Source organism: Manacus candei, unplaced genomic scaffold (assembly GCF_025592945.1).
Source record: "Manacus candei isolate 608988 ecotype Guabito, Panama unplaced genomic scaffold, ASM2559294v1 h1tg000022l, whole genome shotgun sequence".
Classification (NCBI taxonomy): Eukaryota; Metazoa; Chordata; class Aves; order Passeriformes; family Pipridae; genus Manacus; species Manacus candei.
This window is the reverse complement of record NW_026138070.1, coordinates 5,968,181-5,990,220: the sequence shown is the minus strand read 5'-3', so window position 1 is coordinate 5,990,220 and position 22,040 is coordinate 5,968,181. Positions and strand designations below refer to the sequence as shown.

Sequence of the window (22,040 nt, the reverse complement as noted above, 5' to 3'; positions counted from 1 at the left end):
GGGATTGTGAGCTGAACGGGGCAATTTTGGATAGAAGAGGAAGATGAGAAGCACTGTTTTGTGCCTTTTCTCATGGAGGGAATGCACCATCTCTGTTTTCACCCTTGCCCTAGGAGGAGTTATAACTGAGATACAGGAGTCCTAATTGACGGGTATCTGTCTACAGCTATGGAGCTTTGGAATAATTTCATAATTGGGAAAACGTTTAGAGACAAGATATTTAAAAAAAAAAATATCCCCGAGATATTTTTTAGGGGTAGAAATGAAAGCAGGAGTTGCTCATAAGTCCATGAGGCTTAGACAGTTGTGGGACTGGATGGTCTTTTAGGGCCCTCCCAACCCAGGCCATTCCATGATTCTGTGATATTTCAAGTGTCATTTGGACACTGGACATATATAATTTGGAAAACAGTAAATTCGTGTGTTACAGCCACAAAATTCCACACTCATTAAATGAAAGCTGTTGTAAAAATCCAGCAAGCAAAGGAACATTGGATGAAAACCTGGAAGCCTCATTTCTGCCTGTTCTCTTGTTATCAGTTGCCACAGAGGTCTAAAGTCAAGGGGAAGTTTTTGGGCTGAGTTCTGTGCTTGGAAAACTGTTTCCAGGCTTATTCAGGGATATGCTGCAGACTGGACAAAAGGGGCTTGCAGGTAGGATTCAGCTTTTTAGGTGGACTCTGCTGTGCTCTGGATCAGTGAGAGCACAGATTTGGGCTGGGTGTTTTTTTGGGTAGTTACTGCAACACGGATTTTAATGAGGTATTTTTGCTGGTGTTTTTAAGGAGATCTTCTCGAGACTAAAAGAGCCACATGAAAGGATGCCAACCTCCATCCTTGTTTGAAAACTGAGCAAGCAGGTGACAGAGGCTGATATAGGGCAGTTACAGGTAGGAGTCTGTCTTTTTTGGAACAGAATAAAATGCAGGCAAGTGATTCTTATTTGCATTAGAAAAACACGGAGCTGGCAGGCCAATGTGCAGAGAGAGGGGGCATGGGCTAAAAATAACAGCTCAGGAAAATGATCTGTGCTGAGCTCTGTGACAGGGATTGATGCCCACAGAGAGAGAGGCTGTGGTGGCTCAGAACCAGGCAAGGGGATGTTGAGGCAACTGCTACGAGCAGAGAGCTCTGGCAAGGGATTTTAGCTGTGTGACTGGGAAGTTTCAGGAAGAGCTGCACAAACTGTGAGAGCTGAACAGAGGTGGGATGTGAGAGCAGCCAGAGGGTTCAGGATGATGCCCAGGTTACAGAGCTCAGAGGTGGGCAGGGACATGAGCAGAAAAGAGGTGTGCCATGTAAAGTTTGGTCCTGAAATACAAGCAAGACAATCTTCACCAAGCAACCAGGTGGAATTTTCTTCTTGAGTTCTTGTTTTCCAACGTGCATCTCTCTCCTCCCTGTGTAGTCTCTTGTACTCTCAATGCTACAGAGAGAATGGGGGGTTTTAGGAGAGGTGAATGATTAAGGGAGTAGTTCCATGGGGGCAGAACTAATCAGAGCAGGTTTCCTGAGGATTTATGTCCTCTCAGTGCTGTATTTTCTCTGTTCTCTCAGGGCTGCTTCATCAGTAGTAGATATTTAGAGGTCAGACCAGTTGGACTGAGAAAAACCCAGCAGTTCACTTGGGCTCAGGTTAAAAAGGGTTTGGGCTTCAGCTGCTCATCCAGCCTCCTGATTTACCACACAGACCTCTGTGACATGTTTACTGACAATGTCTTTGGGATAACAGCAGATGGAGCAACAAGTGGGCTTCTTGTAAGGATTTTTTTTTTCCTCTTTTTTTGGCCAGGTTTGCCTGTCTGGAGGCTGGGGAGGAATGGTGGGTTGTGTAACAGCCAGAGCTGGCTCCAGGTCACGCTGGGACAGCTGCTCCTGGGATGTAAACAGGCAGGGCTGACCAGGGAGGTGAATGTGAGGCATGTTCCAGCCTCCTGGGTGAGATCCACGACCCTTCTCCTCTGCTGCTGCCAGCTTTGCCTTGGGAGCCCACGGCAGGGGATGTGGCAGCTCTGACCCTCACTTTGGGGCTGATCCAAAGCCTGGTGAAATCACTGTTTTCTGCAATACACTGAATTTTGAGCCAGTTCCTCGCTGTCATGTGGACAGTGCTGGTTCAAATGTGTGACTTGCAGCGAGTGCAGTGGGAGGGAAGTGCTTTTAATGAAGCTTTTCCTCAAAACCCCACAGCTGGATTAAGTAGATTAGTTGTGAAGGTGCTTGGATTTTCATTAGTTCTTTGAGGCAGCCCTTAAACCCGAGTATGGTGACTGAGTGCACAGTTCAGTGGGTTGGTCGTGGTTCTTCCCAGCTTTCATTCCTCTCCACATGGTCTGTTAGACACTTGAGCAGCTTGGAAAACACCTCCGAGATCCCTTTGTCCAGCCATTGACCCAGCACTGCCAAGGCCATCACTGAAACATGTCCCCAGGTCCCCAAGTTTCGTCTTGATTCCATCAAATAAATCTGGAATAATAGTCTGAAAATCAGGATTACCAAGGGCAGGTCCTAGGCTTGATGTCTGGATCAAGAGCAGCCACACAGAGGCCTTCAGGGGGAAGGAGAATTAAGGCTGGAAGGGAGAGTTGTTAATACCTGCAGAAACTTGGAGCGCTGTTACCTGGTGGAAGAAAATGGATAGTTGCATAATTAAAGCACTGAATTGAGAATTGGAAATAGAAAAAAAAATTGTATTTAGGCTTGGACTCAGCAAAGCACTTGGACACAGTGGAGTACAGGCTGTGTTGGTCCTTGCCTGATGAGAGTAGCCCTCATTTTTCCCGGCTTTTCCCCGTTTTCCCCGCCGAAATCCATAAACTTTCTGGAGACTTACACTGCTTATGTTCACACAGCATCTAACACTGTGGTGCTTTTCTGTTTGCTGACATCAGAAAGCACTGTTGCAGCACAAATAATAAAAAATAAGTGTAAGAACAGGGGGCTGACAGACCTCAGAGCTCCTACTTTGCAGCCACAGCGGCTGAGCTGACACATACTTTGCCAGGCTGATTCTGATAGCTCTCTGCATGCAGCACAAGCCACTGCTTATTTTAATGTCCCAGCCGTAATGTAATCTAAATATTTAGAACAACCACTTTTTCTGCTGGAACCCGAGCCCTGCTCGGCTCCGAGGGTGGAGTATGTTATATTTATTAAAAGCTAATGCTATGAAAACATGCTAAAGGGACACATCAGGTTTGGTCTGCTTCCTGTGGGCTGTGATCTGCAGCGGGACAAGTTAGAAAAACAAGTTTACTACTGTTCATTTAATGAGCACCTCCATGTAGTGTATGCAGAGTTTTGTTTTTCTTCTTGTTTTTTTTTTTTTTCTTCCCGGTGCTCAGGTGGATTTGTTTGGGATTGAGGATCCACAGAGGCTGTGCAGCTGTTGGAGGAAACATTAACCATCTCCGTAGGAGTCGAGTTCAGCAACTTATCTGTGGGCTTGCTGTATCTCTTAATTAAAATTTGCCTGGCAAGTAGGTTGAATTAAGTGGGATTAATTTAACAACAAATTCTTGAAGGATTATCACCATCCTATCCCGCCACAGGAGAGAGCGAACAGGGAACCAGGAGGAGATCCAGATGCACCAGGAGATCCACAGGCAGGGCTTTGACCAGCCATGGAACAGGTTGAAAATCTGGAATTAAGGAGTTCATTTCCACCCAGTCTTCAAGCCTGCCCGGGTTTCCATGGCACGGCTGGGAGGTGGGCAGCAGGATCCTGCTCACCTTGGAGCTGGAGAGCCCTGGCATCTTCAAAAATAGCCTCAGCACTGCTGCGTTTCAGACTCTCACTTGAAATGCAGCCCGAGAGGTGTTTCCATGGCTGGGCAATTAGCATTCTGATTAGCGCTTCCAGGGAATTGTTCGCGAGCACCACTCATTTATTCCAGCTGTTGTGCCCCGGCGCCGCCAGGAGGGAAGGTTGGCAAAGTGGCGTTTGTGAAACACAGATAGGTTTGGGGGGGTTTTTTTTCTGTAAATGGCATCACTCACAGAATCCTCTCCCCGTTCTTCTGCACTTTATCTTGTTCAGGAATCACAGGTTTCAATTTGCACATCTGGAGAATTCGAGTTCCCTCCTTTCTCTGTTTTTTTTTTTTCCCCCCACAACAATTGGGGTTCCCGTGTGTTTGACTGATGTGTTGCTGCGCTTGAGATGATCAACAGCGGATTTTTCTGCCTTCATCTCTACGTGAAAGCCTTTTAAATGTCGATTGTTTTCCCTCCCTTAAATTCTGGCTAATTTTCACTCTCTTTTCCATGTTCCTGCCCTGCTTCCCTTCCTAAGTTGGTCGAAATCCGGTATTTTAAAGCGGCTGAGCAGAAATATTCCTGGTGCAGTTTAGTGGCTCATTATTAATATCCAGCATGGCATCTTTTCTATTTATAAATAAAAAAAAAAGCCAGGTGCCTCATCCTTTGCCCAATGCCTGCTTTGTGTACTCTAATTGAGTGGTAATTAAGGAAGTCCTGCAAGGGATGTTTCGTGTGATCTGCAGATGAACCTCCTCTGGTGCAATGTCAGAGCAGTGGCCCTTCAGTAGCCAGCATTTTGAGATCCTCCTCCGTGTAGCTCATGGGGAAAACACGTGGAAATTCAGTTTAAGTGCAGCTGTTTCTGGAGAATTTGGCCAGATGTTGGGTGTGCAACCCCCAGTTCCAGAGAGCTGTTTGCAGGCAAGAGGCACCGAGGAGTTCAGCTGGGAAAAATGAAAAGGGGGAGCAGAGCATTCCTGACCCATCTCTAAGATCAGTTTGACTGTTTGTTTAATCTGTCCTTGTTTTTATTCTCTTGGTCGGGGTGCTGTGAATCTGGACAGATGATTAAACTCATCTGTTTTTCTTCTCCCAGCAAAATGTGCTGTTTGTTCATCATCATTTAGGGCAGGTCTAACTGTAATTCCAGTGGAGTTAGAGGAAAACCACTCCTGAAAATCTCCCCATTAGGGTTGAGAAAAGCAGTCCTGCCCATCCAAGAGTTCCAAACAGGTTTTTTTTTTTCCTTATTTTAGTCCCGTCCAAAGATTTATCAGTGAATACAGACAATTAAATTGCTCTTCATCATTACTTTAACTCACAAAGCTCCTATTGCAGATGGAAGCCTAATAGGAATTAAATCCAAATGTCTGTTTAAGAGCTTGTTGCTGACAGTGAAAGTTATAATTACATGTTCCAATGCCATGATACAGAGACTTACCTGAGGTTACCTCCCAACATGCTGACACCTTCTACATGCCTGGAACTGTGTCAGGTGTAATCCCTCAATAGCCAGTTTGGGTATTTTGGAAGATATTTCCTCATCATGGTTTTAATCAGCCTAAAAATCAGCGTGTTAAGGCAAATTCATAAGAGAATTTTTCCAGAAAGCAGCATCTGTTGACAGTAACATCAGATTTTCACCCCTCCCTCCCCCAGTTCATGGCAGCTCCCACTGTTTTCTGACCTTCTTTTGCTTTGAGAGGACACAAAAATGAGAATTCCTGTCCTTACACACCCTCCCAAAATTGGCAGAGAGATGATCCTCTTCTGGAGGAAGAAGTGAAGAGGTCATGTGTGTCCAGAAAACCTGCAAATCTCAGGGTATCTTCTGAGAATCCTCTTAGATACTGAATTTTGTGTGTTTTCCCAAGCTTGGTAATGACCCTGAGGTGACAGGTTTTGCTTGGACTGAAACTCAGGGAAGGATCACAGTCTTGTCCAGCAGCAATACAGTGTTTTGTGGAAGTGCAGTAAGCCATTTTTAGTCATTGTTGTTCCTACTGGGAAGAAAAGGATATTTATAACCCTCTTTATTTTTGTGGGATGATTTGGTCAGATTGCTTTGTCCTCTGCATGTGTGAGAACAGAATATAGTGAAAATACACTCCCATCTGAGCTGAAAAATACAGAATTTCCAGGGTGTTACACCCCCACCTTACAAGGACCTGCTCCCAAACTCCTTCATGGTACCTGGAAACAATGAATAGTTAATTCTGGTGGGCTTTGGGACAGGTTATTCTGACCAATATATTTGCCCAGGTTTTGTTGGATACCAACAATCCCTTTGTTGGGAGTGCTCCTGGGAACAGGAGTTTGAGATGCTCCAAGCTCTGAGAGCCCAGACTTTGGGTATGAATATATGTAAGGATATAAATTACACTGGATTTGGAAGGTTTCCTTTGCAATAAGGAACTTCCTGGTGAGAGGGGGTGGAATGTGGAGAATGTCTGTGTTTGAGGGAAGAATGCTTGGTCATGGGAGTTCTTTGGGATCAGTCAAGGTGATTCTTCCACTGTGGATGTCTGAGCAGTGGGATCTGGGATGGGCTCAGAGTCCTCCTTTAGCCTTCAACTCCCTCAGCATCAGACCCAAGAGAAGATTTCCATGTTCTGTGCAGGGAAAGCTTTTTATCTGATGCAGAGACTCTGCTTTTCCCATCTTTCCACTGCTTGCCTTTGAGCAAAGGGCATTTGGGCTGCCCCTGCCACTGGAATGCCACTTTCCAAAGTAATTAAGCACCAGCTCGGGGATTAATGAGCGTGTTGGGGAAGGCTGAGGGTGTCACTGGTGAGTTTGCTGATGCTGGTTTGGGGTCCCACTTCCCAGAGAAGGCTTGTCCTGCAATTCCTGCTGCAGAGTTTAATCAGTTGAGACAAGCTGCTGAGCAAACACAGAGGACTTCACAGTGCTCGAGGAAGGAACGACCTAAATAGCTGCCCTGTGATCCTGTTGTGGCTTTTATTTCCATGTGAAATGTGAGTAACTGAGGGAATAACCATCATTTCTGGTTATTTCAGTGGCCTTGGTAAGATAAAGCATGAAAACCATTCGGGAGGATGTTCAAAATATCTCTGATTTTGGAAGAAGTGCCCTATAGAGGCTGGGCAGCAGTTTGGGAGGATCAGCCCTACAAGGGACCCTCCAGATTTTTATTTATTTGTTTATTTTAAACCTACCTTTGCATTTCTGAGGTGTAAGAAGGAGATAGGTTTGGAACACCCTTAGTGAGTGTGTGTGCAGACAATGTTTGCTTCCACCTGCCACTGTGGGGAAGAGGGACAAGAGCCTGTGTTTTAACAACTGTTTAACAACTGTTCAAACCAAGAACTCATCACCTAAAGTCGAAGAGGAAGGGATAGATTTGAAAACTGGCTCAAAATAAGAGGTTTTTTGGTTAAATCTTATCTGAAACCTGCAATATTTCAATGCCTCCTGTCTGCCTTCCCTCTGGAATGTGAGGAGAAGAACGGGCTGTGTGGGTTGAGGCACCGGGTTGGGATTTGAGGTTTGAGTTCAGTTTTCCCTTTTCCAGCTACTCTGTATTTGACCTTGAGTAAGGGATCTACTCCCTGAGATTACAACCAGTTAAACTTGTGCCTCACCTAATTTATATACAGGACTTGTACCTTTGGAGGAGACTGTGAACATGTTAAAATTACATGTCTACTGCCTTGGTTTTTTGGCAGTCACTGTGGTGGAAGTTCTCTGCACTGACCAGTGACTGTTCCATTTGTACCCATGTCACATTTTCCATAGAATTTACTGTTGTGGTGGAATTTTTAGAATGATATGAATAAGTAAAACCAATCTGGCAACACATTAAAAACAGAACTGAGGGGGGAAAAAGTGGATTTGCAAGACTTTTTTGGGGGGGGACGACTGCTTTTTAAATATGTTCATTTCCAGTTGTAATTTATGACCTGTTTTAGTTACAGACCCAAATTGAAAAAAGGGTACAGTAAATGAAATGAAATTAATTGAGCCCAGAGACTTGCCTGGTGCAGAGGTGAGGAGGGACTATGGATGCAGGATAAAGTTCTTCTTTATTTGGGAAAGAAGATGCAAAGGAGTGCCTGACAGTGATTACATTTTGCTCTTAACAAGGAATAAAGCTGCCCAGTGGCAGCAAGTGATGGCAAGGCAGGAGAGCTGCAGAAAACATGAATATTTAGGAATCTCTGGACCAACCATGTTGTCTGTAACTAGAGATGCCACTTAAATGCTGAGTCCAAGGGGAGAGGTTGGATTTGTGATGTCAGAGGTAAATATGTGGGGATCCTGAGTCACCAGAGATTGTTGAGCAAGTGCAATGCTCACAGACATGCTTGACGAGTTCCTTCTTTCAGTGTATGCAAAAATCCTCACTGCCTGCACTGGCACTGCAAACGAATCCTGAAAGGGTACAGAATGTGCCTTTCACAGGGCTCTGGGGATTTGGGGGAAAGGTAAAGGCAGTGCTGGCCCTGGAGCGTTGTGAGGAGCTCCTGGTGACTGACTGGTTTCACAGTCTGTGTCCTGGTGGACTTGGAGTGAAGATCAGCTTTGAGTTTTGAGTGAAGTTTTCCGTGCAGAGTGAATTTATTCCCTGTTCTCGGTGCTGTTTTGGGCCTCCAGCCCGTAGGAATCACCTGTAGGGTACGTGGGAACCCTGTTCCTGACGTGGTGTCAGACAGTGCAGCTGAAGCAGAGCAACCAAACAGTTAAATATCAAAACCTCTGCCTTTCTGCCTTTCCAATCGTGGCAGCAGGGCTTGCATTTCATGGCTGACATCAGCCAGGCTGCTCCAGCTCCTCCTTCTTTCGCATCCTGCTTTCCATCCCTCCTCCCTCCTTAGGTTTTTTTTTGGTGCATCTCATATTCTCTGCGGTTAATAAGCAAATTTGTCATCTGCTTATTTTTGTCTAACACTCTCCCCCCCCTCCCTCCTGCTCAGCCCAAATTACCAGTAAGCCAGTGAATTGAAGATAATGCTACTGTGAATTATCCTTTGCTGCAGGGCAGCTTTGCAGCCCTAGTGCCAAGCTGACTTTAGTTGTGGGGATAACAGCAAGCAGAGCAAAAAAAGAACTGGGAATTCCACTCCTGTTGAAGGGTACAGAGGCTGAGCTTTTGGAGGCACCTCCTTGCAGGTAATTTTTGGGCACATCTTTGGCTGGTCTGTCCTGGCCTTGGCCTGTGAGTTGCTGCTGAATTGCACTTGCTCTTTAAAAAAGGAGTCAGAGACAAATACAACAGGTTTGTTTGTTTGCACAGGGAGGGAGCCTTTGTGGAGATGTTTTGTGTCAGCTCCTGGTAAGGAAACAGTCCTTATTCTGAAGAACTCACATGGTAGCTGAACAAAAAGAAACAAACATAAGGACAGGCAGAATTGAAGGGATTTGGGGTTTTGGTTTTTGTTTTGAATGAGAGGATCATGGAATAAATAACAGGCTTTAAAACTTGTTGAAGAGAGAGAGGTTGGATCCCCACCTTTACATGTTCTGTATGCACACATATTTCTTTATCTGAAATAAAAATAATAGAAAGTAATAGGAAATGAGTGAGTAGAAGGTAGAATCCCTCTCTGTGCCTGTGGCCTGGGACTTACTGGGTGCAAGAAGAAATTCATGACAAAATTCTGTAGCCAAGCCTGGCAAAGTGACTGAAGGTTCCTTCCAGTGATTGCTTTGGGATGCAATTGGTTTTGACAACCTTGAGTCTATCACTGTCATTCCCATAAAATGTGTTGCTTCAAATTAAGCAAAATAAGACCCTTCTTTTTTTTTTTATAGTCCTAGAAACTCTTGGGTCTTACTGTTCCCTTCTCCTTTTATCCCGAGGGCTCCTACCAGTGGTGGTTTGTCTCTGGATTCCCAGCTTTACAATATGTCAGTTAATAACTGGGGCACTGTGAACTCTCAGAGCAGGCTGAATATCACCATTAGAGCTCTCTGGGTTTGATTTCTTTGGAGGAATGTCATGCAAATCAGGAACTGGCTTTAGAACTGTGCCCAAATGGGACATTCCTGTGAACTTCCATGGCCGAGGGGGTCTGGTGGGGTTAAGTGATGGTGGAACAGCACTAAATGGTACCAGCTCTCTCAGGCTGCTCATGGAAAACCTGGCTTTTAAAATTTGCTTTAGCTCTTAAAAAACTTAAAGTAGTCCTAGAGCTACCTTGACTTTTCCTTGCCAAGACTTCTGATTTTTCACCTTCACGTGGTCTCGCTTTTTTACAGTGTTTTCTTTTTGCTTGCAGCAGCCAGGTAAAATAAATAACACCAGCAGAGACCTGCACATCTGTCAGCTCATGGAGTCTTAAGACATTTTTTTTCTCTAAGGGTAGGAAGTATAGAGATATAAATGCAAAACAAAAATGCTCTTGAAAATATATTATTCCTTTCCCGATATGATTCACTCTCTGGAGGGTGAAGCTGGGAGTGCAGGTGTCAGGTACCATCCAAGAGGTGTTGTGGGAGGCTGGGTACAAAATCTGAACTTTTATTAAACCTGTGCCACCAGGAAAAGCTGTGTCTCTAGGGGTGGAGAACGGGGTCTGCTGAGGTGAAGTAAAGCAGCTCTGGGGTTTGAGAACCTGACAGTGCCTCCTGTGGTCGCCGTGTTTTCTTAGGGACAGGTTTCCTTTGGAAAACAGTGACTCAGGACACGGTCAGAAGGTGATTTCTGTGTTAGAAAGTCCTGAGATGCTGCCAAGCTGTCAGCCCTCTTCAGGATCCTGTGCTTAATGTGGATTTCTGATTTCCCCACCAGACAGCCTGCCTTTTAAAAGGATTTTTGGTGGCTTCCTGGGTAGTGGTTTGAAAAGCAGCAGCTAGACCTTTGCCTGAGGATAAGGCACTCAGGATGTCTTTGGGCAAATTTAAACAACCAGCCTGTGTTTCAAAGTTGAATTCCCAGCCCTGCCATCCCCCTGGCCCCCCTTCTCATCCGTGCTGTCTCCTTTTAATAGCTTCTGTTTCCCTCTCCAGACTCCAGGGATCACTAATTAAGAAATCAGCCCCTGGTTGGTTGGATAACCACTGGCAAGTGCTGCAGTCCCAGAGGTGCTGCTGTTCCCCCAGCCCCTGGCAGAAAATGAGTTGGAGGCAGGGCCAGAGCTGGAATAAAGAGTGGCCAGATTACAAACCCCATTGGGATGGGGGCTCCTCTTATCTGGCCGTGCCAAAGAGCAGGTTGTGTGTCTCAATGAACTCGGGATTAGGAAATGACAAAGTGGAGTTTTACTCTGGAGAGGAGCTATTGGTATCCTGCTGCAAAAAATAGGATTTGGGAAGCTCAGGAAGCTATTTATGGGAGGATTTCTGGGGGTGGATTGGTCGAGCTGGAGCTCGTTCAGCTGCTCTTCACTGTGTTTGTGACAAAAGCAGCGAGGGAAACTTTGGAGTTTAGACATTCCAGCTGATGTTGGGTCAATTCAAAGTGTGACCTGGGAAAAGCTGCTCTGGCTCCTGAGCTGTGGCTCCGCTGGCAGATGGGATTTGGGGGCTTTAACTTGAGTTTGGGCTCTTCTCATTAGTTGGAGCTTGATACGGCAAATGGCTTTGGCTTCTCTAATAGGATTTGGGAGGAGGGTTTGGCAGCCCTGCTGTGTGTCCCAAGCTGGGCAGGACACAGCCTGAGAGACAGAAATACAGCCTGAAACAGGGAAATATAGCCTGAGAGACAGAAATACAGCCTGAAACAGGGAAATACAGCCTGATATACAGAAATACAGCCTGAAACGGGGAAATACAGCCTGAAACAGGGAAATACAGCCTGATATACAGAAATACATCCTGAAACATGGAAATATAGCCTGATGTAGAGAAATACAGCCTGAAACAGGGAAATACAGCCTGAAACATGGAAATACAGCCTGATATACAGAAATACAGCCTGAAACATGGAAATATAGCCTGATGTAGAGAAATACAGCCTGAAACATGGAAATACAGCCTGATATACAGAAATACAGCCTGAAACATGGAAATACAGCCTGATATACAGAAATACAGCCTGAAACATGGAAATACAGCCTGATATACAGAAATACAGCCTGAAACAGGGAAATACAGCCTGAAACAGGGAAATACAGCCTGAAACAGGGAAATACAGCCTGAAACAGGGAAATACAGCCTGAAACAGGGAAATACAGCCTGAAACAGGGAAATACAGCCTGAAACAGGGAAATACAGCCTGAAACAGGGAAATATAGTCTGATATAGAGAAATACAGCCTGAAACAGGGAAATATAGTCTGATATAGAGAAATACAGCCTGAAACATGGAAATATAGTCTGATATAGAGAAATACAGCCTGAAACACGGAAATACAGCCTGAAACACGGAAATACAGCCTGAAACACGGAAATACAGCCTGATATACAGAAATACAGCCTGAAACATGGAAATACAGCCTGATATACAGAAATACAGCCTGAAACAAGGAAATATAGCCTGAAACACGGAAATACAGCCTGATATACAGAAATACAGCCTGAAACACGGAAATACAGCCAAAACCATTCTGTGATTCATTCTTGCAAAAAGGAAGCCCAGAGAAGCTGTGGCTGCCCCATCCCTGGAAGTGTCCAAGTCCAGGTTGGAGCAACCCAAGGCAGGGGGTGGAATGAAATGATCTTAAAGGTGCCTTCCAACCCAAACCATTCTGTGATTCTGTGAAATACTCATTTAGAAGTCAAATGCACTTGGGCTGGTGCAGGTTTGGAATGAAAGGTTTGCATTTCCCTTTGCATATGGAGAAGGTTCAGTTCTCTGCCTGTGATGCATAAAATCCCAGCACCTTTTATCTGAGCTGTTGCTCTGAGCAGCCTCTCAGGTTGCTGAAATGACTCTTTTTTTTTTTTTTTTTTCCCAAGAGTGGGAGGTGGGGATCCAAACAGGCAGAGCTGGGCAGGTAAAGAGCAGGTACCTCCTGTGCTAATGGGGCCTCTCCCAGAACAGGCTCCCTGGGTGTTTTTCCAGCTCCTGGATAATAGTTCCATGAGGGCAGTATTTGGAGGAGCACCATTTCTTAGTGCATGGCAGTTCTTGGCAAGCTTGCTCCCTGTCTCAGCTGAATGGTTCAGTGTTTTAGACCTATCTGAGTTTAATTTTCCTTAAATGGGTGGCTTGAAGAGCTGTTGGCAAATGTGCCTGGCTGTGTGAGGAACAAGGAGTTGGTGATCTGATGGAAAACCTTGGGGAAAAGGGGGGAACAGAGCATTCCTGTGTCCTTCAGTGCTGCTGGATCTTGTGGGGATGCCCTGAACAAGAATAGCTTGGATGAATATTTCCTTATAAATAACTCAAAACCCTGTGTCAGGTACCCAAGTGAGTCCCTGCAGTTTTCTTCTTGCTTATAGTTCTTCAGGAGCGTTGGAGTAAATAAAATAACCACCTCTCTCTTTCCTTTAGCACTGTGTTCCAGTTCTAAACTGAAGGGGCCACTCCTGAAATGAGGGAGGTTGGCTTTCCCATGTTTATAGGGACAGCTGTGATCCATCAGCCCGTGCAATCTGTGCTGTCACTCTGCTGTTTTTCTAAGTGAAGTAGCAGATATTGTTGTAAAATGTGTGATAGTGTAGCCTGGAATTGCAAACTCGCCTGGAAACATGGACAGGGGGCTGGGGGATTGCACTTTCTGTCAGGAACCTGTTTCCCTTCTCTGCTGGAAAACCTTTCCCATGATGAAAACACAGATCTGTAGCTTAGTGTGGGGAAAGTCTTTTGAGAGTGCTCACCTTCCCATATGGACACATATCCAGAGACTCCCTGCTCCCTAATTTATATCTGACTTGGGATTTTGTGACAAGCTGGAAATCTCTCTTTTACTGCCTAAACAAACTCGTAGGTCCAGTTGTACTTTGAAGTCGAAGTGTGGGTGGAATTTATTACCAGGTCTGAATGCAAGAGGTCTGAAACCCAGTTTTTCATGATGTTACATGTTTGTCTTGCAGTGTTGGCTGTCCCAGGGAAGTGTTGGAGGGTTGTGGCTCTGCTTCCTTCCCCCCCACCAGCAGCATGTTCCTGGTGGGAGACTGAACTTCCAAGGGGCACACGAGGACAACCCAATCTTGGGATCTGGATTCCAGAGTGCTTTGTCCACAGAGAGTGTCCAGGCCATGTGAGCAGCTCAAACATGAAGTGGGTTCGTGTTTTATCCCTCCTGGGTTGCCTTTGAGGCTCGCTGGAGGTTCTGGGAATTGTGTGCAGGATGCAGTTCACTTCCTAAGCTCGTACAAAGAACCCACCAGTGAAGGCTTCCGGTGGCTTCCCACAGAACAAAAGGGTCTTTCTGGGGTTTTCTGTGTGATCCTGTGGGAGGGTTGACATTTTGCATGTGCTTGGAAGGTGTCAGAGATGTTTGACTCCACCTTGGTGCCTGTGTTTTATCCACTCCAGCTCAACATCTGACTCGTGGGCTGGGAGTTGTCCTTCTGGAAGCTGGACTAGTGCAGACCAAAAGACCTCGTTAAACTAAACTAAATAATTTCCACCACATCAGTGACCAGAATTAGGGCATTTAATTAAAATATGTCTAGACAAATAACCTAGGGGGAGGGAGATATTATCTGTAATAAGTGTTTGAGGTTTCTGCACAGGGACCATACCAAACAAATTTATGAATAGCTTCTTTTCTCTCCCAAGTTTCTGGAGTCTTGGAGCACTGTAGCCACTGATGGATAATATGTTTTCTTCTGGTCTAACTGGATTGGCATTTATCTCTTTGTTAGCAATTATTTAACCTGTCTGTAAATAATATTTCTGTGAGGTATTGATTAACACTTGTGGCTGTTTTCTGACCCAGCTTTATTATTGGGATGAGGTGCTTTTAGGAGAGCACAAAAGGAACATTTCACAGAGGAATAAGAACTGATTCTTATCTTGCCCACTCTGCTGTGGGTTTAGCATTCCTTGGGTTGTGTTGTTTGGCAGCTGGTGCTGACTTTTTGTCATGGCTCTGTGACACCTTTATTGAAAATGAATTGAACAGTTGTAATAACTGGGGTTGCTGCCATAGCCAGTGGTTACTTGGAATGGTAGAAATAAACTCCCTTGTGGTTGATTAGGAAAAATGCTCTACTTTCTAAGGCCATGTGCTGGACTTGGTTCTTTCTTGCTTTCTTTGTGAAGGACTGAAAGTTGTTCTGATTGTGAAGTAAAGAGCGAGGGCACATTTTCGGGCAACCCCTTCTCCTTCTGCTGCCTCTCAGGGAGTGATTTTCACCTCTCCAGGAAGGTGCTTCCTTCCACACTGAGAGTAGAGAACTTGGTGGAATATTTGAGATCAGGGCCACATAGTCCTTTGACTCATTCCTGGAGTTTATTGCTCCAGAACTGATTCCTGAAGGAGAATTCAGCCAGAGTCATCACTTTTGGCTTGACACTGCACCTTTCCTTCACAATCTCAAAGGAAGATCTCTTCTTCTCCCTGTTCTATCAGCAGGATGGGCACCTGTCTCCTTTAACAGGGCACATGCTGAATGTGGACATCTGAATTTTTGCAAAATTAATACACACAGCTGCTCATTTTCCAAAACAAAGACCTGACTGTGTCTGGGATTTTTGCTATCCCATGCATGAATATTCAGGGAGTTTCAGAGGAAATTAGATTTTTAGATGAAAACTTGGTCATCTTAGAAGTGGTGTTTGGGTGAAGAAATGATAAAGAGAAGCTGATGTTGTGACCCTGTTCATGTTTCCAGAACATGTCATCCAGAACATGTCTCCAGAACCCCCTTTCTGCCTGCCTGGGGGGGGGGGGATGTGAGCCACAGGATGAGGAGTTACCTTTGTGCCATTTTGGGGGGGGAAGGGGGTGATAGCAAAGAGTGGATCTGTCTTAATGTGGATCCTGTTATTGTGGGAAGCCCTTGGAATAATTTGTGGCAGCGGGAGCTGAAGGGTGGTCTGGCAGCCAGAGGAGGCCCCTGAGCCCTTGGACTGTAATGAACCCTGGGGATGTAATTCCTCCTGCTGTCACTGCTTGAGCCAGCTCCTTTGAGTTGAGTTCATTGCCCCTTTCAATCCCCAAACTCCCAGGCTGGCCCAGAGAAGGGGCACTTGGACAATCAGCAGCATCTCCAGGAACGTCGCGCGGCTCTCGGAGTGCCGGGTCACGACCTGCCTGCAGATCCTGCAGAGCCCTGGCTCTCCAACAGGCTGCCATCCCTGCCTCTGCTCCCTGGGAATGACATCCCTGAGCTCTGTTTCCAGTGTCCTGCTCTGGAGTTTGGGAGATAATTGCCCCCCTGGGGAAAGGCAAATCTCCCAGCCAGCTGTTTGAAACGGGCATCCCGCAGCCAGCACTCATCTCCTGTACACTGGGTTTTGTTTTTTCCCTAGGTTGTTTTTCAAGAGCTGCTTAATTTTATGGGGGGGGGGGGGGGCTTGTTAATATTTATTGGTTTGTAGCTGGGACTTGGAAAGCTGGGTTGGGGTCGTAATTATGCTGACCTGTCCCTTCATACTGTGACTTCCTCGGGTTTTGTGGCAGAGATGTGCCTGTCCCTTGGGACAGCTGCAAGAATAGGTTCATTAACACCTGTGAGATTGAAATATAGCCACATAAATAATTTATTAAATAATACAGGCAGCAGAGGAAAAAGGGGAACTAATAGAAATGACAGAAGGCTGTCAGTGTGGCTAAAATGCTTTGTTTTGGCCAGTTCTATTCCAAACTCTTTCTCAGGGAGTAGATGGTATAGATAAAAAAAGAAATTTTAAGGTCTTAGGACTCCAAAAATCAACCATTTCTTTGCTTCTCTGTGCACATAATTAAGGGTAACCTTTTTTCTGTGTTAGCTGGGCATGGAGTGGAGGATAACAGCGTGCACAGTTAGTGCTAAAATCAAACTAATTTCTTGAGATATCAATTTAAAAGCCATAAATGCCTGCATTTTAGTGGGATTTTCACACTTTGAGCATCGCCCAGCTATTGAAATATTGTTAATTAAGGGGCAGAGGAGCAAATCATATTCTCTACGTGCCATTGCTCTTTAACAGTCAGTCATAAATATTTCAAAGTGCTTAATTGGAAGCCATTCCTCACAGATGCTGCGAAGTGCAGTGTATTTGGAGACCCTTTTGAGGCAATGGGCAGAATTTCTGGCAGGGTCTGGAGCTGGGCTGAGCTGCACTTGACTGAAATGGAAGGATGAGGCAGCTCTGGGCTGAGAGCCCAAGGACCAGTTGGTTCAAAACACGTGGAACCTTTTCCTATGAGTCACTGTGTCAGAGGGCTGCACTTGGGGAGGACTGACAGGCCTTTCAGAGTGCTTGGAGGGTGATGCAGAGGGCAAAACGGGCTTGCTGGGGAGCAGAATTCTCCTGTTCCCAGTCAGGCAGCTGGAACACAAATGCTTCCCTCTCCCTCCCATTCTCCCATCGTTCCTTTGGGATTCACAGTGCCCTGATCTTGCTCCAGCAGAATCTGGACCTCCCTGACCTAGTAAGGAGGCTTTCTGCTGCTTCAGTGTATGTCTTAAATGCTCACAAAGGAACTTTGAAAGGTGGAGGTGCCCTAATTTTCTTGCCAGGTGCCCTCCTCGAGGTCACACAGGGCATTGGTGCCAGAGCAGAGCCCCAACAAATTCAGTTGTCCTCAAGTCCCAACTTAACTGCCATAAAAAGTGAAGCTTTCTGTTTGAAATAAGGGCAGATTTGGGCTGATTCTCTCCTGGGGAACACAGCACTTCTTACTTCATCCACGTGCTTAAGGCTTAGGTCAGTACCTGGTCTGGGGCCAAGGCACCAAAAACTTTTCCAGTGTCCTGCAGTTCTCCTGAAAGGTGATAAATTACCCTTCCTCTTCCAGAAGGCAGAAGTGCTGGATGTGCCTGCAGGAGTAAAGTGGGAGTGGAAAAAACCAGGGAAGAGGCAGTTATGTGGGCAAAAGTGTTTGGTGTGGTGGTGAAGATCAGATGTGGCAGGGGATAAGTGGTTTATAAATATATGAAAGCATTAACTGTTAATTGTAGACAGAATCGCCAGGGCTGCGTGTTTGGATTTTTTACAAGGGTTAAGAATAACATGAGACAGAGAGGAGGAGCTAATTATATAAATAAAGAAAAAAAAAAGTGGTTTTTGATGTGTTTGTCACCTGGGTGGGAAGAGGTGACTTCCCCAACACTTATTTCCCAGTTTCTCGCTGAAAAATTTCTACAGAACCTGTAAAAAGGAGCTGGTGTGCACCGAAGCTGGGTGTCTCTGTTTGAAGAGGGTTTTGTTCCACAGTTGTGTCATTTTTGTAGATATGGGCGTGTCATTTCTGTCATAATTGTGGGTAGCACACTCAGACACATTTTTGACAGGTTTATGTGGGAGTTGGCACACAGCAGTGCATATATGGAAAGGCACAGTGCTGGCAGAGTAGTTTGGGAATAACAGCCTTAAAAAGAGAGAATGCTGGTTCCACCGTGGTGTTTTGAGGAGTGATTGGCACAGGAGGAGGAAGGGGAATGCTGCCACACAGCTCCTGCTCACCAGCTCTGTGGGGTGCAGACAAGATCTGAGGCTCTCGAGCAGCACAGCTCCTTTGTGCTGAGCAGAGCCCTTCCACACTGCACTGCACCAGGGTGTTCATCTGCTCAGCAAAGGCATTTATTTCTCTTCTTCCTTCTTTCCAGAAAGAAAACATTACATCCGAGCCAAGCCTCACCTGTAAACTCAGCTTTATTTCCTTTTATTTCTCTGCGTTGGGAGGGTGGTTAAAGGCTCTCTGTGTCTAAAAAACCTTGGGCTTTTTAAAAAGATTCAAATTAATCAGCTTCAGCAAGGCTGTTTTAAAGCTGCAGCCTTGGATTCCAATTATGATTGCTTACAGTTTTTACTAATTTAAACAGATTTTTGGAAAAGTGCTGCTTCATAAGTAGGAGTTGCCCCAAATTATGTCCATCCTTGGAGATACTCAAAACTTGACTGGACGTGGCCCTGAGCAACCTAAACCTGCTGTGAGCAGGAGCTTGGGCCAGATGATCCCTGGATTTCTTTTCCAACCAACGTGATTCTGTGAATCCAAACTAACACCTGAATAATCCCTTACCTGCCTTTGAGGTGCCAGGAGTCACTGAAGATGCTTGAAGGACTTCATTCCTTTGATTTCTCTCTAAGGATCTCCAAGCAAGTTAGTAAGGAATGAAGCTTCTCTCTCCTTCTCCCATCAGTAAAGGACAATCAGAGTCAAGAAAAGACTTGATTATGATCCCAGTGATGAGATGGGATTAATCTGGTGCTGAAGTAAATTTAGGATGCTGGCTTTGTCTCATGGCAGACATTTAACATGGAGTGAATCTGTAGGGCCACCCTGCTGTGTCAACCCTGCATTTCCCCCTCTCTGTGGTCTTGGGCCTGCAACTGGAAAGGGAAATTTTTCTTGTTAAGCCTCATTGTCCAAGAAAAATCCTCCAGCTCGTTGTGGAGGTGCAGCCTGTCACAGACGTGCATGATGCAATCAAAATGCAAGTGTGAGCAACACTATCAAACCCGGTGTTTAACAGGCAATTACCCAAATGCTGGTGAATCACAGTCATTAGGGGGTTGTGGGGCTCACCTGGAATCCCTGCATAGCCCAGTTAATGCGGAATCCGTGGATATTCTGAGGCAAACAACTTGGCAGAGGGAGGAGAGGGAAGGTGAGCCTAAACAATCCTTGTTTTCCCAGCTCTTTGGAGGAAAACAAGGAGTCAGGGTACTGGGGGGGGGGGGGGTGAGCAGGAGTGTAACCTGTCACAGAAACAGGTGAGAGGGTGAACGGGGCTGGGTTTGGGAAATGCACAAAACACCTTTTTGTGCAGAGCAGGGTGGTGGGAAAGCCAGAGGATCCAGACACAATTCCAGGAAGCCAGAGGAAGGAGGGGCTGTTACCAGCAGGGATTGTTTCATTTAGCAATTAGTTGTTAAATCTCCTCTAAGGCAAATAAAGCAGAGGATGTGAGCTCCTGGAACTGCTCCCTCCTCCCCTTCCCCACGTACCCACACCCTTTTCTGCAGATCCTCTGGGATGGGAGGTGTGGTGGTGGGGGGCTTGCTGGTGATGTAGGGCAGGTGCCTGGGGGGGATTCAAGAGTGTGGGGTCTTTTTCATGCCCTGTCTGTGATGTTCTGAGTGACCTCGGGTGAGCTGTTCCCCTGTGGTCTTCTTTTACCTCCCTTTTACCTGGCAGATGCATTTGAAAGATGAACTAAAGGATCTCACATCTTGAGCATCGAGGTTTTTCCTGGAGTGCAGGGAAAAGGAAAGTGCTATAAGTCTCTGAGCATGGGAGAAAAATCTCTTAAATTGTTGGTGTGCTGGCAGAGTCTCCCCTCCCTCCCCTTTGCAAGGGAGAACCGTGTGCAGGTGGAACACAGAGGGGTTGGTGACCCAGCTGAGCTGGAAGTGGCTGTTTTGTTGTGTCACCTTTTGGTTTCCACTCAGTAGTGCCTTTGTGAGTGGCTTTGTGGCCAGGTGTTTATTTATTTGCTCTCTTCTCCCTGACCCAGAGTGGCTCCTCACCTCGGCTGAGTGTGCTGGAAGAGGGACTGTGTGTGTGTCCCAACCTTGCCAGTGATTACAGAGGGTGCCAGGAGCAGGATGTGACCTGGGAAACAAACATCTCCTTTTCTGAAGGGAAGCTTTCACTCTGGGAGAGCAGGGGATGTGTTTCTTGCTATCAGATGGTCTTTGGTCTTGTTAGCAGACAGTGAGTCTGTTAACAATGACACTGAGAGCACTGGGGATGTATCTCCACCACGTCCAGTGCCAATAGACTTCTTCGCCTCCTAGGAGCTCTCTGGCAGACCAAATGCATCCCCTCTTCCTTGCCACGCTGCCTTGGGTTGGCTCTGGGTTGTGAACCCATCCTTTAGGGCTTTATCCACCCTGATATTCAGGATATCAGCTCCTAGCAGATCCTGTGTTCCAAAACAGGACAAAGGCACGTGTCTCCCTCTGCCCTGGCTCCCAAGTTTTTATGGACAAACAGCATCTTCTTCAACACAAAGCTGGCCTCAGACTGAAGCATTTGCTGCAACCATTCCTGTTCCTTCCTTGCCTCCTCTCCATTGCTCCTCCTCGCTGAGAACTGAGAGGAGCTGCCTCTTCACTACAAATAACGATTTGTAAAACAGTGATATTCGAAATTAAGTGGCTGCTGCTGTCTTTGATGTTCTTGGCACTGTTGATTGCTACCCAAAGCAAGCTGGGAATTACAGTCTGTCATTCTCTTGCCTCATAGCTCAAGGCTATATTTAGTAGTTCAAGTTGCAACAGATCTGGAAGTTGTTCCCTTCAGCTGCAGCAGAGGCTGGGGCTGTGATGGAGCTCGTTGGTTTGCCAGTGGTGAGTCCAGGAGCTCGTTTTCCATCACGAGGACAAACTGAACCAGTCAGTGCAGTCTTGCAGGGAGCTCCTGCTGGAGTCCCCCAAGCCTTTTAATGCCTGCTTTTTGCCTAAACCCTAGAGCTTGGTGCAGAAATTCTCCCTGTGATTCCTGGGGTGCCATAAGTGTCATTTCCTTATGGGGGAGAGGGGGGGGGAGAAAGACACTGTCATTTAAAACCTACAGCTGTCAAGATAAAATTATTGCAGTGTCTTTCCTTGCTGATTCAGCAGTTGGGGCTCTGCTGAGCGAGTGTTCTCTGCAGGACTCCATGAAAATCAAAAGATTATGTCTGAATTTTGAGTCCATCCACTGGGGCTGGAGATCCAGGCAAGTGTTGAAATCCTCTGTCTGCACACAGGGTTTGCAGCTCCAGAATTACAGGTCTGAGAGCTTCATTGAATTGTCAAAGGTTTTGAAAGCCCTGAGTATCTGTTGCTTTCAGTGGAGTTTACTCTTAATTGTCTCCTCAGAGCCCAAGTACAAGTGACTAAAACCAATAATGGAACCATGTGATCTGATTCCCGCTGCCAAAAGGTGAAGGGAGGACAGATGCTTTAGGAGTTAAATGAATATTTGAAAATGTTTTTCTTGCCAATAATAGGAAAGGGGTGAAGAACTGCCTAATATTGCACTGCCAGGCATTAACAATGCAAATAAGCGTGAAGAAAAAAGGTGGTGTTCACTCCCTCTTAAAATATGTGCAAATGCAGGTATTAGTGGTGGAGTTATTTATTTGTAATTTTCCAAAAGTGAGATGGAAGGAAACTGTCCATTTGCTCTGCTCTCTTCTCCTTCCTGACCAGTTTTCCCCCTTCCATGTTTCAGTTGCTTTGTGGCCAGTTGTGGTTTTTCTTTACACAGCAACAAGTAAGACAAAAACATAAATAAAGGAAAATGTGGTTGTGGATCCACACATTTTTATGGAGTTTGA

At 45.8% G+C, this 22,040-nt stretch overlaps 1 protein-coding gene across 2 annotated transcripts in view; it reads left to right on the top strand.

The window, feature by feature from the left end:
• Positions 1–22,040, top strand: part of DVL1 (dishevelled segment polarity protein 1) — a 69,158-nt gene that overhangs the window by 5,133 nt on the left and 41,985 nt on the right. The window lies entirely within an intron of this gene.